The sequence below is a fragment of the Nanorana parkeri genome, unplaced genomic scaffold, assembly GCF_000935625.1.
Source record: "Nanorana parkeri isolate BGI_ZX_2015 unplaced genomic scaffold, ASM93562v1 scaffold455, whole genome shotgun sequence".
Classification (NCBI taxonomy): domain Eukaryota; kingdom Metazoa; phylum Chordata; class Amphibia; order Anura; family Dicroglossidae; genus Nanorana; species Nanorana parkeri.
In genome coordinates this window covers 701,854-719,187 of record NW_017306723.1, presented here as the reverse complement: position 1 = coordinate 719,187, position 17,334 = coordinate 701,854, and positions in this window count along the sequence as shown.

Sequence of the window (17,334 nt, the reverse complement as noted above, 5' to 3'; positions counted from 1 at the left end):
CTAGCATGATTTTAAAATGGTGAGTGGTCTCAGTGGCTACTGTGGGCCCCTGCCAGCACTCACACTGGAACTGCTGACTGGCTGTGACATCTGGAGTCCAGGCACTAAGCCCAGGAGCCAATACTAGCACACCCTGCCATTCCGATGCTTCTGCAGACCGTTCTGTAGGAACATTCTGTAGAAGCGAATTTAAACACTATGCTTCAGGATAGCGTTTATATCAGTGACATCACAGCACTTTATCTGACTACAGAAGCTGGGATAGAGTAGTTAAAGCTTTAAATATAAAATATATGTATCAAAATTTGCTACCAAATTAAAGTCCTATCTGTCCTGAAAAACATTATGGGGGCTATTCACAAATGAGCCGAAGGATCCAACCGTAGCTTCGGCTGATCTTTTAGCTCTCTTCGGCTGCTGGAGCCCTTCGGTTCAGTCTAACCAAAGGACTGCTGTACGGGCTATTGACAACAGCCTGTACAGCCGCTGAAGGCGGCCGAGCAGCTTAGCCGAGCCAAAGGCATTTGTTTTGGCTTGATTGAGCTGAAGTGTCAGCTGAAGCGGGGCGAACAGCCTGCCGAAGGCCAGCCTTTCGCCCTGCAAATGACAGCTGAGCAGAGCCAGCCATGATCTCATGGCTGTCTCCGCCCAGTTGTAATGACAGATCAGCATCCCCAAAAGGCCCGGGGGACACTGAACTGTCATTGAACAATAACAACTGGGCGGAGCCAGCCGACTCCTCACAGTTGTTATTCATGGGCCGGGACCTGCAAGAAGACTCTAGCAGGTGCCGCCCAAAAGAAAACAGTTGGGCGGAACTAGCTGTCACTGCTAGCTAGATGGTGGATTGACTGAGTCGAGGTCCTTCTGCAACTGAAATCAGCCGTACAAGCCAGAAGTGAATAGCCGAACGTTGTTCAGCTCACTTCACTTTGGCTGGGTTATTCACTTGGCTGCCTTCAGCAGCTTTGTGAATAACCCCCTATGTATAATATGTTAGGGTAGACTACAAAATATAAAATATATAACGTACGGAACTGTGACATCACCAAAACAAATGTCCCTTGGACTCAAGGAAATTTAGGGAGAAAGGGGCCTTGGGGCTCAAGTGGGTAAGAGATCTTGCTGCTGTAATCCTAACTCTAGCTCTGTACCAGTTGTATTCTCTACAATATTAAATAAATGAAATATACTACAGGGAGCATGGGACCCTCTCGCAATGGTTGCTGCAGATGTGCAGATGTTATTACTTTTTCCCTGCCAGCAATCATCTTAGCCCTTGCATGTGCCAACTGTCTATCTAAACAGGAATAATGGTTGGTGCCATTAAAGGATGACACACAGAGCTAGTCTTTAGTTGTCTTTATTTTCTTCTCCCTGAAGCTAGTGTTCTGCATGGTGGGCACAGTGAACATGGCTCTCAGGGAATGGATTCTCAATGCTTAAAGCGCACCTGGACCCCCTAAAAAAATGTAATATATTGTGGCTTTCCAATCCTTAAATGTGGTGGCTACATTCGTTTTCTTATTTAAGGCTTTTTTTCTTTTTTGCTTACCTTGTGGTCCAGCCATTAACACATTTCTTGTGTTAAGGTGGCTCCATTCTATGGAGGAGCAATAGAGGCACCCTTGGACAGCAGCATTGTCGCCCTGTGGAGAGGGTAGTGTAAGAATAGCAGATTTAGATGGGTTTGACTAACATATTAAATCTGAACTTCAGCTGACACATTTTGAACAGTTACAGCAAGAGTTTTTTCTTGCTTCCCTTTTGAGATAAAGTTTTCATATAAATAAATAAAAGCTGACCATGTTAAGAACCCCTGTCAGTGTTAAATGATTTGCTTAACCCTTTATCTGCACTTTTGGTAGACAGCTTGGCTTGTTGAAAAATAGATAGAAAGATAAGTTGAAAAATAACACACTTACTGGCCGGATCACCAGGTGAAATTAAAGGGAAAAAATAGCCTAAAAAAATAAAACTAATGCAGCCATAACATTTAAGGATTGGTAAGCTGCAATATATTACATTTTTGCTTTTGGGTTACATATGCTTTAAGGCACTTAGCTAAGGAATAACAGCTCTCAGATTGCTCAGGATATTTTAGTGTGACAGTCTGATAATTGCTAGGCACTTGGAGAAGACAGTGTTTACACTGCACGATATAAAAGAAGAGGTTCTGGACCACTTACAGAGTATTTCAAGTATACTCCTTGAATGTTCTAAGAGTATGTTAGCTTGTCATTCACAGTTGCTACAACAGCCACCATTACACTTTTTCATGTGCTTGGTGCTTACACAGCAACATGTGCTCTCCATTGCTCCCTTTCCCTACATACCCAGCCACTGCCCAGCTTCGATTACTGCCCAAATTCAACAGCAGTTACTTGCAAAAATGTATAGTCCTTCCCTAGCAGCCACATACCACAAATGTGTAGGGAAGTAGACTTTGAATCACATCCATACAAAGATCCCACTAGAGTCCCCAGGGCATTTAGAAAACCAACAGATGGATGAATTCTACAGTAATTACCAAACTGTGAAATATCAGTCTTGTGAGGACTGACCCTTTAAAAAACCTCTGTCCCTGTTAGAGTGAAACACTGCTGAAATCACTACATTTAGGCATCAATCTTTTACTTCCTTTTTTTAAAATGAGAGGAAAACAAACCTGTAGTTTAGTGCAGTCTGACAAATGTTTTGTCCTTCCTCCTTCAATGTATATATGCGACTTGAATCGGCATGCTTGAGCTAAATCAAAGGAGTAGCAGTAGACATTAAAAAAAACATAACCATATACAGTATATATTGTATTAGTATTATTATTACCTCTGTTTATGTGAATGATATATTTATTGACACATATAAAAAATGAAAGAATTTATTTTGTTGTATATTTCACAACTTTACATTTTGTTATGGTGCATCGTGACTCTCTCGTGGAGCAAAAACGAGCAAAGGTGATAACTGGTCTTCAACAGAGCTTCTGATGGTGGAGATGAGCCAAAACCCTGGTGGTCCCGGTTGACTTCGCAGCAAGTTGTAACCAGGTCAGGGCCCTCTGGATTGCCCCACCATGGGGCTAGCTGGAATAGAATGGCTATGGGGGTGGAGACTTACACAAAACAGTAGCTAAAATAGTAGTTAGACCCAGGTAGAGCTTGTAGGCAGGCAGCAGGCAAGAGAATGGTCAGGTCCAGGCAAAAGTCATGGGCAAGTTGCAGACGAGAGGGTGATCAGGTTCAATTGGAGGTCATGGGCAGGTGGCAGGCAAAAGAGTAGTTGGGTCAACCCGGGTCAGCAACAAAACAGGCAACCAGTACTATAGTATAGTTCTTTGGCACAAAGCATGGTAGCTGGCAAGAAGACCCAGTACCAAGGTCAGAGGACTCGCCCAGCATTGTTTTAGGGATCTCTAGAAGTATTGTAATGGATTATTCAAGAAATATTGAAAAGTCTTGACTCGGATTCTGAGAGTAGAAGTTCTCATAATCATGGCATCGATTCTGAGATTAGGAGTTCTGGAAGTCCTGGCAGGGATCTTGAGAGTACTGCAACACTTTTTCAACTACTTTTGGGACATCTATTTCTTCAATTTTTTAACCCTGAGTCTCATTTATATTTGTACATGAGGAAGCACACGAGGCCAGGCAATGGACATTCAAATATATTTTAATATGTTTTAAAGCTTATCTCTGTAGCTGCAGCCACTGTGGAGAAATTAATCCTTAAAGATAAGAAAAGCAGCGACCTTATCTAAACCAGCTCTCAACACTCTCCTCTCTTCCTTCTCTGTACTTACCTTAGAAATTAGAGGCTCTAAGGTCTGCCAGGTCACTGCTGATAGGAAAGCAAAATGAACTGAGCTGCTGAAATGAAATGTTCTACTGTAAACATTGAGGATACATTTCTCCATGCACAGTCTATAGTACCTGCAGCTACAGAGGTCAAGTGGGGGATTGTTTTAAAACTTGTTTACTGCTTATTAATAATATGTGAATATATGAATATCCATAGCTTGGCCACAGTTCTAATCAAAGTAGTAATCTAACTCTCTTTTTGCATATTGTGGGTAAGGTTTTTTAATGCTGTAGGCTCACTGGAGAGATTTCCTCTCAATTCCTGTCCTGAAAAAAAAAGGTTGTCACTGCAACGTGAAGTGAATACAATCTCCCCAGTAGAGAAACAACGGCAATGAAAGCAAACCTGATGGAGAATTTAACCTTCCATGTTCTTCCCAGCTAAAACTATATATTGTAGGTTTGACCAACGGTTATATTTAAATCCGTAAGTTCACTCTGAAACAGAGTGGTGCAGTATTATTTCAAAAAATTACATTCACAACACAGGGCCGGGCGATTACCCTAAACTGAAACACTGCTATATTTAATTTAAAGCTAGAACACAGCAAATTCCTCAGAACATAAAACATAATTCTATTTCCATTCACAACACACAACTATAAAGTGCTCAGTTCAGTAAATGTCACATCTGCCGTAATGTGCTCTATACTGAATCGCTTTCCTGCTGTCGACATTGTGTACGCATAATAAATTATTCAAACCATAACGATGGCCCAGGTGCTGCCTACTTCCAACTCCAGCTTAATTTCTCAATTATTCATAAAACAGCCCGCACCTGACAATACACAAAGTATCATTATTTACTTCTTATGTTGCTGATAAATGATAATGACCTGACCCAATTTATGTGGTACCACCATGTTGTGCATGCATTAAAAAAGCATATGGCTCTATATTCCTGATGCCACTGACCATTCCATACAATCTATATGAATTTCAGAAGGTTTAAAGAGAATCAGTCATGACAGAATGTATGCAAGAATCTGATAACCGGTATTCAGTCCCAAATTACATCAGTTGTACAGGCTTAATTCATTTGCGTCTGCTGCTTTATCTAGCTTTAGTTAATAACAATGTTTGAGTCATGGGATAGGAATTACCAGTTGCTACCCTGTAAAGTACCTGGTCTAACATACATGGTCTAACATACTGTCTTTCAGCTCCTGAGTGTGCATATCAGTATCAAATAAAAGAGCCCTGTAGTTTTTGCATGCCTCTTAACTGGAGCTGGAGAGCAGTGTGGAGTCAGACAGTCAGCAGAGTGCAATTCAGGTCACCTCTGGCCTTCAGTACTAAAGATATTGAGGGTTATTCACGAAGGAGCTGAAGGATTAAGCCAAAGCATTGGCTAATCCTTTGGCTCACTTCGGCTGCCGGAGCCCTCTGGTTCAGCCGAACTGAAGGGCTGCTATTCACAATAGCCTGTACAGTAGCTGAAGGCAGCCGAGCTGAACGCATATGCTTCGGCTCGGCTGAGCCGAAGTGACAGCCGAAGCAGGGAGAATGGTCGGCCGAAGCAGACTGTTGTCCCCGCAAATGTAAACAACTGGGCAGAGCCAGCCATCATGTCACGCCTGCCTCCGCCCAGTTGTTGTCGTTCAATGACAGCCCAGTGTCCTCAGGTTATTTGATGTCGTGATTGACCCTTGGATTATGTCATTGTAAATTTCTTTTTTTTTTTTAAAGCAATTGTCAAATATTTTAGTTGTTTTTTTTTTCAATTAAAGGATTTTTACAAAAGTCTGGTCTCTTTATTTACACTTTATTTAACCTTTTAGTGAATGGGTAGTGGTACAAGTACCCCTTACTCATTCACTAGGGGCGGCAGCATCTGGCTGCCCCTTTATTAACCCCCTGCCCCTTCATGGACCAGCGCTCATTGTACCACAAGACGGGATTATTCTGTCATCGGTCATTAATAAACTGAAAGGCCATGACGGAATAATCCCGTCATCGGTTAGAAAGGGGTTAATGAAAACTGCAGATTTAAATTACTTTTACATTACATTACCACAATAAAGCTTTTATGAGATTTTAGTGATTGGGTTCATATAAATTTTAAAGCTGAATTCCGGGTTAAGTTCAAAAATTCAAAGAAGAGTAGCAGCCACTGGGAATAGAGGCCATGCTACCTTAAAGGGAAAGGAACAGCCTGCAGCCTGTTCAGATGCACTGGCACTTGACAGGGCTCTGCTATTGGAAAGCATGGCCAGAGCAGCAGATAAGGTCAGCAGGCACCCTGGATCACATATTTTAGAGCAATGTGTGAGGTAAAATAAGCAGTGATGACAGCTAAGACCAGTCCCATGGTGGTCGAGTGACCTTGAGGGGCCAGCTGGAAAAGGAAGTATTGGCTGATTATTATATTGTACAGCGTAAGCATCTCTCCTGCCACCGCTGTAGGCCTACCACAATTACCACCTACTGCCACCATTACTATCTCCTGCCAACATAACCACATCCTGCCACCATTAACAGCTTCTTCTACTGCTGCTAAAAATACCTAAATACTAATGTTTCTGCAGCTGCTCCTCAGTTGTATAATTTTGAACATTTATTTCTGCAGGGTCAATCTTGTCTGGTGCATGAATGTTTGTATTACATTATGGTGCTTTGGCTTTTGTTTTGAGTGGAAATCGATCATATTGGACAGCTGCTGCTGTATGTAAACCAAGGAGGAATGTCAATGCAAACAAAATTATTACATATTTTTCTATGTGATGAAAAATACAGTGTTGCTAAATCTGTCCCAGAGAATAATACCCACATATAGATTAAAAGCATCCCTAAAACGTGTACCTGAAAGATACATAAAACAGATGTCCCTCTCCCCACTGATGGCCAGTTCCCCATGTCCTTTATTTGCCTATTAGCCTTGAAAATGACCAAAATGGACTTTCAGGATTTGCCATCCCCCATTAAGACTTCAATGGGGTTTAGATTATCATTTGCAATTTCTAAATTTTTTGATCAGTTTGGTGAACGTCCCACAAACTGAACCCAGGCGCATTCAGCTCATCACTATAAAGGATGTGACTAATACATTTTTGGTGAAAGGCTATGAGGGCTTTTAGGAAGGGATAGGTAGTGCCCGATTCCAGGTGTCCATTTTCTTTTGAGCCACTGGTTGGTTGCCATATTGGATGGGTAATGCATATCACAATATGCAGTTTTATTTTTTACAATTACATTTTCATTAGCATTTGTTAGCGCATTGTGCCTAGGGGAATTGGAAAGAAAAAAACAGAAAACGAGTGTGTTGTCTGCAGTTCAACAATGTTTAAATATTAGATTAGGTTAGGATTTATATTCATTGATCGAAAACAGATCAAAAAGGGTCATGGTAGGGTATTGAGTTCTACCTCCTACTTTCTCTACTATGAGACCCTGCTGATGGGTGGAAACCTTGACTGCAGACAGAACACACAAAGAAAGACAGGTAAGGTATGCCACAAGTAAGCATGGTACATATCCTGGAAAATTCATAGCGGTCCTCAAAGTGCCAAAAAGGGTATTCCTGACTTGTAGCAACAACATTTTTACTAAACAGGGGATACAATGTAATTAAGGGCTGCCTGTCATATATTGAAACATTTTTTATATTCTGGAAACCGAGAACAAGCAGGTTTGGTGGCCATAGGTTTTTACGAGGGTTCACCGTCTAATAACGGATAAGCTGGTGTGGTGGTAATGCAGCTGCAGGATGGTTATGTGGATGGAGAGAGTTGTAGAGTCAATCTGACCAAGTTTCTTGATATATCTGACAGCTCTCCTATGATTTAGTGGCTATATTGCCTGGTAAGCTGCTCAGTTCAATATTTGATGGAGCTTCTGCTCACTATATAGTGCAATATAAGGGATAATCTGAGAACTGAATTAAGATTTAACTAGCTTTGAATCCCACTGTGCTGTTCATAGACATATGAAGAGAATGTTAATAGTGTCACTTACTTTTTGTATTACATGCTTTATGTGGCTGTGTATGCCATTTTAAGTGTGCTGCTATATATGTTATATTCTAAGGGAAAATGCAGATTTATCTATTTTCAAATGTATAAGTATGAGTAGTTAATTAAACCGTTTGCTCAGGTTCATTGTTTCTTAGAGGTAAGAGGAGGATCACAGGGGCCCGTTTCATGGTGCAGCCATAAAAATATGATATTTGACACCGCGTTTACAGTTTTTTTTACAGTTTTTAGACACTGCTTGATCAGGGTAGGTAAGGACAGTCGACAATTTAAAAAGCAGCCAGATGGGATCTGGTCCATAAATTATGAAAAGGATTAGAAGAAGGGAGTCAGGGCACTTCAGAGTTTGCATCACTGGCGGAACTACCATGGTCGCAGCGTTCGCAATTGCGACCAGGCCCTGGCGTTCCACCACTTGGGGGGGCCCAGCAAGGACGTAGAGGGCCCCCCCGCGATTGTGCCTCTCCTTCCCTGTCGCACAGCCACCCGCAGCATGTACGGGCTGCTGTGCGAAAGGGCTGGAGACGCTGTCACTGATCCCGTTGAATGAGCTGACCCCACCTCATAGGGGCGGAGCTAAGAGGGCCGTCTCTTAGCTCCGCCCCCTGGCCGCCAAGACGAGGAAGAGGGCCATGGGCCTGCAGGAGACTTGGGGGGGCCTTTATGGCTTCTTGCATCGGGGCCCTGAAGGTTCTAGTTACGCCTCTGGTTTGCATTCTCTCTTATTTATTGTAAAAGATGGGATTTCGTCTATATGTTACTGATTTATCCAAATCATTTTGGTGACAGTGCTAATACATTGTTTATGCTTTATTTCAGAGCTTCCACAAGGGCTGGTTTGGATTATGGGCAACTCTTATGTTATTTGAGGTGTTATTCAGTCTTAAGAAAGGCAGAAGAGGAGACAGCTAGGCATCCCTCGAAGCAAGGCAGTGGTGTGTTGGCATCAGGTTTTACCTGATATACAATTATTATTCACATGTTGTTAGACTCCCAGACATTGCGCTACTGCATGTTGGGATAATGACATAGGAGTTTGGGCTGTGATGGACTTTAATATGGAACATTAAATATGGCCTGCTAGTCTGCTACCCTTCCAACAGAAGGTGTAAGGGTCATCCTAGTCTGGTCATATATAGTGGCCAAGAGAGTCTCAAAATACCAAAGTTAACAGGAAAGTTGTGAGATTTGTGGCTAGAATTGGTCAGCTAGTAGTCAGTACAGGGAGTTCAAGGGTCAAATCATAGAGGGATGATGGAGTCCATTTCAATGCAGTTAACACAGATGTGTGTTTTTTGGGATTGCAGGAAGTGGGCTCCTACATTGTGGAGGGACTTGCTTAAGTGAGATGTCAATCAAGCTCGGCTGGTGGGTGGTCAACTTGGAATTGTTACAAAACAGGAGCTCATCTAATGGTATGGTGTTTCCCTTTGGCGAGTTGTTGTTGGTTCTAACAGGGGCTTGTTCCCAGCAGGAAATGCAGGATGTCCCACTGACTAGAGTAATAGTGTCACGTACCTTTGAGGAGTCTGCTGTGACTAGGATGGCCTCTCTCACAACTCTGGTCCCAGAACACCTGAATTGAGTACAGGGGCACAGAGGGGCATGAGTGCGGCGATCTCTGTAATGCTGGTAGATCCAGGCAGGGTTCAGGTTCAGAAGACACGTACTTCAGGAATGTTCTTCAGGCAAGCCGTGGTCAAGACAGGCCGGGTCGTTAACAGGCGGGCAGCGAGGTACCAGGACAGGAAGCAGGAACATAGGCCAGGTCAGCAATGTGCGGGCAATGCGGTACCAGGAGTAAGACTGAAGCGGTGGTCAGGAGAGCAGTGGAAGGTCAAGCCAAGCCGGGTCATTAACAGGTAAGCAGATCAGAATACAGGAACTTCAGAAACACGGGTAAGCTGACAATCAGAAGGCACAGGAAGAATGGATGTCACAGCCTAAATAGGCCAAAGGGCGCCAAAGCTCAAGCTACATGTCAGCATGCATGGCAAGGCAGAGATGCAGAATCTGGCAAAGCTCTATGAGCAACACCAGGCGCATGCGCAGACTGCTGAGCACGAACTCTTGTTCTGGCTTCTCCATAAATAGAAAAGGTCTAGGTAATTAAGATGTTGTCATCATCCAGGGCCACCCGTAAGACCTCCCCTAGGAAAGTCTTGTACAAAGAAGCCATCAAACACACATAGTACACAGAGTGTTAGGTTACCCATATTCTTGGTGCAAGCACTTCACATATATAATATGTGACACTGGAGTGATAGATAATATCCTTGGAAAACTATTAATGCACCTTCTCACTCTTCAGTAATCAGTAGATAGCTTTAAGTATTGTCAACAGTTTCAAACATAGTATAGTGTAGGGGAGGATAGCAGAGCCAGATAATAAATCTCCCATTGTCCAGTCACAGAAGGACAAGAAGAATATCTTGCATATAGCGCATATGTTGCACTTGATACATAAAGAGCTATATTACAGAGTATAACATCCTTATATAAATGCACTAAATATATAAATAATCTGAATTCCAGTCCCCAATTGTAGGAATATTGATCAATCAGCAGGGGCCTTCAAGGTGCACCCAACATTTCCGCGTACAATTGTAAGCTGAATTAGCAAGCTAAATGTGTAGCCAATAGGTAGCACAAACAGTATCATAGGTGAAAAACATCCATAGTTATCCAAGCTCCCAAAATAACAGGCAGACCTTGATAATATTCCAGGGACTGATATCATAGAGTGCAAGCAATGTTTCCAACGGGTATTAAAGAGGACATCCAACCGCGCAAGCCACTGTCCATGAACCGACGCATCTCTGACGTGTTTCATCATATAGTAGCATAGTGTCCTAAAACTAAATAATGAGAACCCACTTAAACAAAAGAGTCAAAAACATAACATCTGTTTATTAATTGTACTTATTGAGAAAAATGATTCACAGCTATAAAGCTAATAAAAAATGATAAAGACATGTACTGCTTGTATAATGCAGGAGTCCATCTGCAACTAAGAACCATATCTATCTGATTAAAAGGTTCTATACTGCTCCGGTTCCTCTACCCGTTTATAATGATAATCCTTGTTTTTACATTATTGGAATATTTAATAATTCGCAGACAAAGATAAGCTTCATAATGAACAAAATGCTCATTTGTTTAGCCAGGAAATCAGTCCCCTACAATGTGTACACAAATGTGTTTTCCCTCCTTATGCACAGCACAAGCACACATACCTCATTTTTAGATGTCTCAATTCATTTTACAGTTCTGCTGGAGAAAGAGGTAGAACGTTTGTCTTCAGCTTGGCAAAGTTTAAAATCTTGGTTCAGCTGTCCAGGGAGAGCTAGAAATAACTTTATTTTTAATGCCCAGTGCTAGCTGTTTCTTCCACACAAAATGGCTGAACAAATGTAAAAAAATAAAAATGGATGAACTTTAAAAGAAAAGGCCAGGGCTCGAGAGACGGCAGGGAGTACAGCAACACAATGCAGCCACTGGAGGTAATGAGAATTTCTGACACTTTTAGAGTGAAATGGATGCCTCCCAAATGCACAGAAATGCTTTTCCGAATGTTCCTGGCAAAATGTCAAAGGGGGAATACATCTTCTAGAGAATGCCCGAACAGACATCACATACCTGGCTCACTTTATGTTCTGTTTACTTCAAAATAAGACTGCTTTATAAAATGCCGGCAAGAGGTGCATACTGATACACACACCAAACAGGCTGATGTCATGGGGCAGATTTTATATCATGTCTGGGTCATTTGGGAAGAATCACTTTTGTTGTTTTGGTTGTTACAATGTAATTCACTTTGGTGTATTGCCATGTTTAAAGAAGAACTATAAGGTGAGTGATTTTCACTCAACCTCATAGTTCCAGCCTGACGTGTGACAATGAAACTGTCACACGTCGACTCAATAGATCGGGAAGTGCGCGAACACATATCGTCGCTCGCTCACTTCTCGATCATGTCCCTGCAGAGAGCCGTGACTGTCACTCATGGCTCCCTACAGAGATTTCCCCCCCCCTTCCCCGCTCTGATCCTCCAGCGCTGACTGGCGGAATGGATGGGGCGGGTACAGATGGCTCTTCCTCTAGATAGGCAGAGACAGCTGTCACTCACTCAGCTGGGTGGATCTTGACAGTAATGTCGGTATCCGTCCTGGCTGCAGCTGTTTCAGTATATCGGGAGCTGTAGCTCGCGATATACTGAGCTTTGGGTCACGGGAGAAGGCTAGTTTATGTCCTCCCGTGACCCTTAGGAGAACTATGGGGAAAAGCACTGAACCCATAGTTCTTTAACCTTTTCATGGCGAGAAGTAATAAAAACCTTAGTGATCAGACCAAACTTTGAATATTTGGCATGCTCTAGTTTACTCGGAATTAACCTTTAAACTGCTTTGCACAATCAAGTTATTTTCATACCATTTTGTAGCGTATATGCTGAATAGATGATAAACAAGAGCTTACAGTACAGTGATGATGCCACTGCTAGTTACAAGGTAATAGATCTAGTTTTGTATGGGGGTTTGGCACACACAAAGTGGATTTATATGCTTTGTGGCTATTGAGGAATACTTTTCAATGAACGTTTTTGTGTCTGAAGTCAGCTTGCGTCAGCTTTAAGAACAGTTACAGGTCATAAATTGTCAAGTAAAACTATAATGATGGCACTAAAACTATTCTTCTACACTTGGCGTGTGTGGGGATGTCTTCCACAGTTTATTGAACTGTGGAAGAGTACCTATGTCTCCAGGGCCTCGTATGGCCCTTTATAACCTATTGTGTGGCCTTCAGGGCCAGTCTTTGGTTTTCTTACCAACGTGCTTGTTTTATTTCTTACACACAATCTTACTTCTTTCTGTGCTTCCTATCTCTTTTTCTCTTTATATGTTCTTTTTACCCCCATCCACCAACTGGCCTCTGTAGACATCAAGGATGTTTACATGCACATACCCATCTTCCGACACATCAACGCTACCTACATTTTGCTGTGGGTATACATTACCAATTTGTTGCTCCTCCCTTTGTCCACTGCACCTTGGGTCTTCACCATGGTGCTAGCGCCTGTTCTCACATTCTCAATCAATATTTTGGTTCTGTTCAGTTGTCATTTCACCACTGGATCTCTCTGCTGCAGGGTCACCTGACCAGGGGACGCTGGACATGGACTTCATGGCTTCCAGATTTAAAAGAGAACTATGGGGTAACCTTTTTTTCCATAGTCCTCTTTAGGGTCATGGGAGGACATATACTAACGTCCTCCCGTGACCGAAAGCTCAGTATATAGCGGGCTATTGCCTGCTATATGCTGAGAGCGCCGCAGCCGGGACGGATCCCGACAATACTGTTGAGATCCACCCAGCTGGCTGATTAACAGCGCGCTCTGTCAGTGCTGGTGGATCAGAGAGGGGAGGGAAAGAATCCCTGAGGGGAGTGCTAACTGCCAGTCACCCCTCTCTCTGCAGGGAGATGATCGGTAAGTGAGCGAGCAACGGTATATGTTCGCTCACTTCCCGATCATTAGAGCTGATATGTGACAGTTGCAATGTCACACGTCAGCTCTAACTATGAGGATATGTGTAAATCACTCACCTCATAGTTCTCCTTTAACAATAAACTGGACAGATTTGTTGCCAGTACCAGGGAACCTCAGGCCTTTACAGTGGATGCTCTGGTGACTGTTGGATCAGTTCAACCTGATTTATGCCTTTCCCCGCGCTAAAGCTTCTTAGCTTCTACTCTGCGGGATTGAGATGGAGGGCATTCCAGTGATTCTTGTTGCACCAAACTGGTCTAGGAGGACGTGGTACTCTGACACAGTCAAGCTCCTTACAGACTCGCTGTGGGCCCTTCCAGATCGTCCAGTTCCTCTGCCCCAAGAGCTTATCTTCCATCCTGCTCCTCAGCCTCTGGAACTAACGGCTTTGCAGTTGAGGCCCAGGACCTGAGTGACAGGTGCCTATCAGATTCGATCATCCTTACACTTATAAAGGCTGGGAAATTAACTTCTCACAAAGTCTATCATCACAATAGACTTCGCTTGGTGCAAGGCAAGGGAATTGTATCCCAGGAAGTTCTCTGTGAGATAAATCCTGTCTTTTTTTCAGTCTTCTCTGGACTAGCTTTTAACCTTGAACACCATCAAGGGTCAAATATCGGCCTTAGCAGTTCTTTTTCAGAGGCCGCTTGCCTCTCACACTTTAGCAAAGGTCTTTGTGCAGAGTGTTGTTCACATTGTTCCCCCTATACCTTCCCGTGTGACTGCTTCTCAGTCACCTGGGAACCGTCAGTCAGTGTCAGTTCACCCCTGCTCCTAATCTGCATAGTCAGAGTCAGCTCCTCTAAAAATGTTGTGCCCGGCGATTGGAACCCCCCCATGCTACGCCCCTGGGTCTATCTTTCTGTGTGGAAAAGGAGGGAAGAACCTAAATGTTAGGGCCACGGAAGCAAAATAGGAGAAGTGGCCCCATGGGATTGTCGCCCCTATCACCCATGTGTTTTTGTTTTTTAAACTAATTATATGTGAATAGAGGTGTGGAGTGACTGTCATGTACATGTCTCTCTGGGACTGCTTTGCTGGTTCTTTCTGCTTTGTCTTTCAGGTTACAAGCTCCCTGCTGTTGCTAGGAAGATTTACCTCAGTTGCTGGACAGACCTTCAGTCAGCTGAGCACAGGATTGGTGACAGACTTTTGGCGGGAAAACAGCTGACCAATGAGTGTAACCTTTCCCCCTTTATAGTCACTTCTGTCACTGGACAGTGTCAGCATTTTACCTCAGAACTGCCAGCTAGACTCACCTCTGGATTATCTTCACAATTAATTTTGGATCTTTTCACCTGCTTCCCACCCACCCTCCCCTTTACTGTACTTTCCCTTGTCGCGGTCAATCTTTATGGGGTAATGTCGCCCACTTTGTGGGTGGACAGTGGTTGGTAAACAGTAATTTGGTTGGTGTAAGTTATTGCTGCTTGAGTCTTGATGACTAAGCATGGTGGTCTGTTAATGGTTAACAGTGGTTCTGTTTGGTAATAAAGGTTAAAGTCTATTTATTGGTTAAATTAATTAAAACCCAATAAAGGTGCCGTGGCCTAGTTATTCCACAATCGTTGTTGTGTTTTACTTTATTATTTAAGTTTATTGTTATGGTATGATGGGTGTCAATGGGGTGTACAATCCCATGGTAGCTATAGGAAACAGTATGTTCCCATACTGGAACATAGGCACTGCTAACTGTATGGAAAACTGATTTCCGACATGGAAGTGCAGTATCTAGATGTTTACCTTCTACTGCACTCGATGACTTGATATTATTAGTATTATTGTTCAAGTGTCTATTTATGTTTCTATTTAAGAAGTGAAATTGATTTTTCCTGTTTGAAAGATGGACTAATTATAATTAAAATGAGAGTGTAAAAACCATAACATGTAGAATTACAGAGGGCAAAACGTCCTCATCTATTTAATTGCTGTTTAAGAGTAATAACTTCAAAATTCTTGTAATAAATTGCTATGTCCCCCGAGTCTGTGGAGTGGAAGGATGAGCATGGCTTTGTTGCTCAAATGAAGAAAGAGCACCCCCTGCTGCTTGCAAAGCTAACTGGACAAACACAAGAAGCAAGGAGAGCAGTTCACAAAAAGGCAGGAGGCTCCAAAACAGTAAATTGTATCCAATCCTTAAATGCAGTAAATGCACACCAATAAATCATTTCATTTTGTCCTTGTCTGACTTCAGCAGAGTATATCCTAATTGGATGGTGTGGGTTGCAGCAATTTAGAATTTAAACTCATATTTGAATAAGGAAGAGACATTATGGTAGATTCTAATGCTTTCACTCTGTAATCACTTCAGTTAACTAAAATTGAATGGGTACATTTTCTACATTCTCTATTGGAAGGAAACCAGCCAAAAAAATGAGGTCTAGAAAAATGACAAAGCTAATCTGCTTTTCTTTACAAATGGACCCTATAACCTCCATTCATTTGATGTGCCTAGTCTGATGTTTTTTTCCCTACACAAATGACAGTGCAGGGTGCTCAGTGCTGTGTGCCAGGACTTGTTCCAGTACTGGGCAGGCTCTGTTGCCTGGTAACATTCCCAGCAGACCTGCTAATGAGCCCTTGTAGGGTTCACGGGAGTCATGCAAGCATCTCAGACTATTCAATTGCCTTTTAATCCAACGTCATGGGCCCATTGCATTCATGAGAAGCTGTTTGCTTTTATGCTATGTAACATCATAGGCTCATCTATGAGAGTCACAGCACAGAAAATTTGACCTGTTCTGTACAGGGCTGGATGCTACCTGCCCTTTTGTTTTTACACAGAAAGGAAGAAAATGAAAACACGGGACTAGTTACTACAAGCAAATCGTTCACATATAGCAATCTCATAGGGGGAAGGTCAGTGTGTGCCCCATAGCAACATTTAAGCTCCTCTGTTTCATGAAAAAACTGCATGTTCTGTTTCAACTGTTGATATATGCAATGAAATGCCTCCTCAGACTCAATCTGCATTGACAGTTTGGCTACTTGCGGAATTGGCAAAATCCGCAAGAAGCTTCGCTATTTAAATGAAGTTTTACTTCAGATAAGTGCAGTACAGAGGATGTTTTTTCCAGTCTTTTGAACTGTAATATTTTTTTCAACAATGGCTTTACTAAGTCCTGTCTCTATTTGGAAAGTGAAACTAACTGAGCAGTAGAGTGAGAGGCAAGGAGTGTCTTGCTAGGGACTGTGCTAATTAGAGACAAAACAGGAGGGGGGAACAAGGGAACATAGCAAGTAGAAAAATAAACAGACTGTTGTGGAATCACACTCCCATACTCAGTATTGGTAGATACATACTGTACATTGCAACAATATTAAACCTTAAGTCCATAAACAAGTCCATAAATGTGCAAAACAAAGAAAAAGATGGGGCTTTAAAGGTGTCATCTACCATATGCAAAGGGACTTAGTTCAACATAATGCCACAAAGGTCACATATTAGGTAAAAATTATTGTCCTTAATTAATATTAAAATACATGGCAGACATAACAATAAATAGCAAACTGACATATATCCAATGATTGCAATTAATGGCACAAAATACTACATACTATAAAAATATAGCTATAACTTTTCACAACATTTGTCTCCTTATAATATCTTTGTATATTTTATAAATAGTCATGTTCATCCAGAATTGATCTATAGTTCTATACTGTGTCCAGAATTCTACGCGTTTCGCCCAAGGCTTCATCAGGAAATGAGGAGGTACCAGATGTGCCTGCGCTGCCGAAGAGCCAACCCATACAAACGGGGGAGTAAGGGAGGTAGGGAACCCTGCGGGCTACCAGAAGGGGGAGAGAGCGAACCCGTCCCGAGGAGTGCTTCAAACTGTTATTACAATGCATTCTTCTCAGTATGATATTGCTCCTCGCATGACAGAAGGCAGCCACCCCGATCCGAGCAGTCCACATTCCCTCTCTATCTCCCAGATGGATTCCCGCAACACAA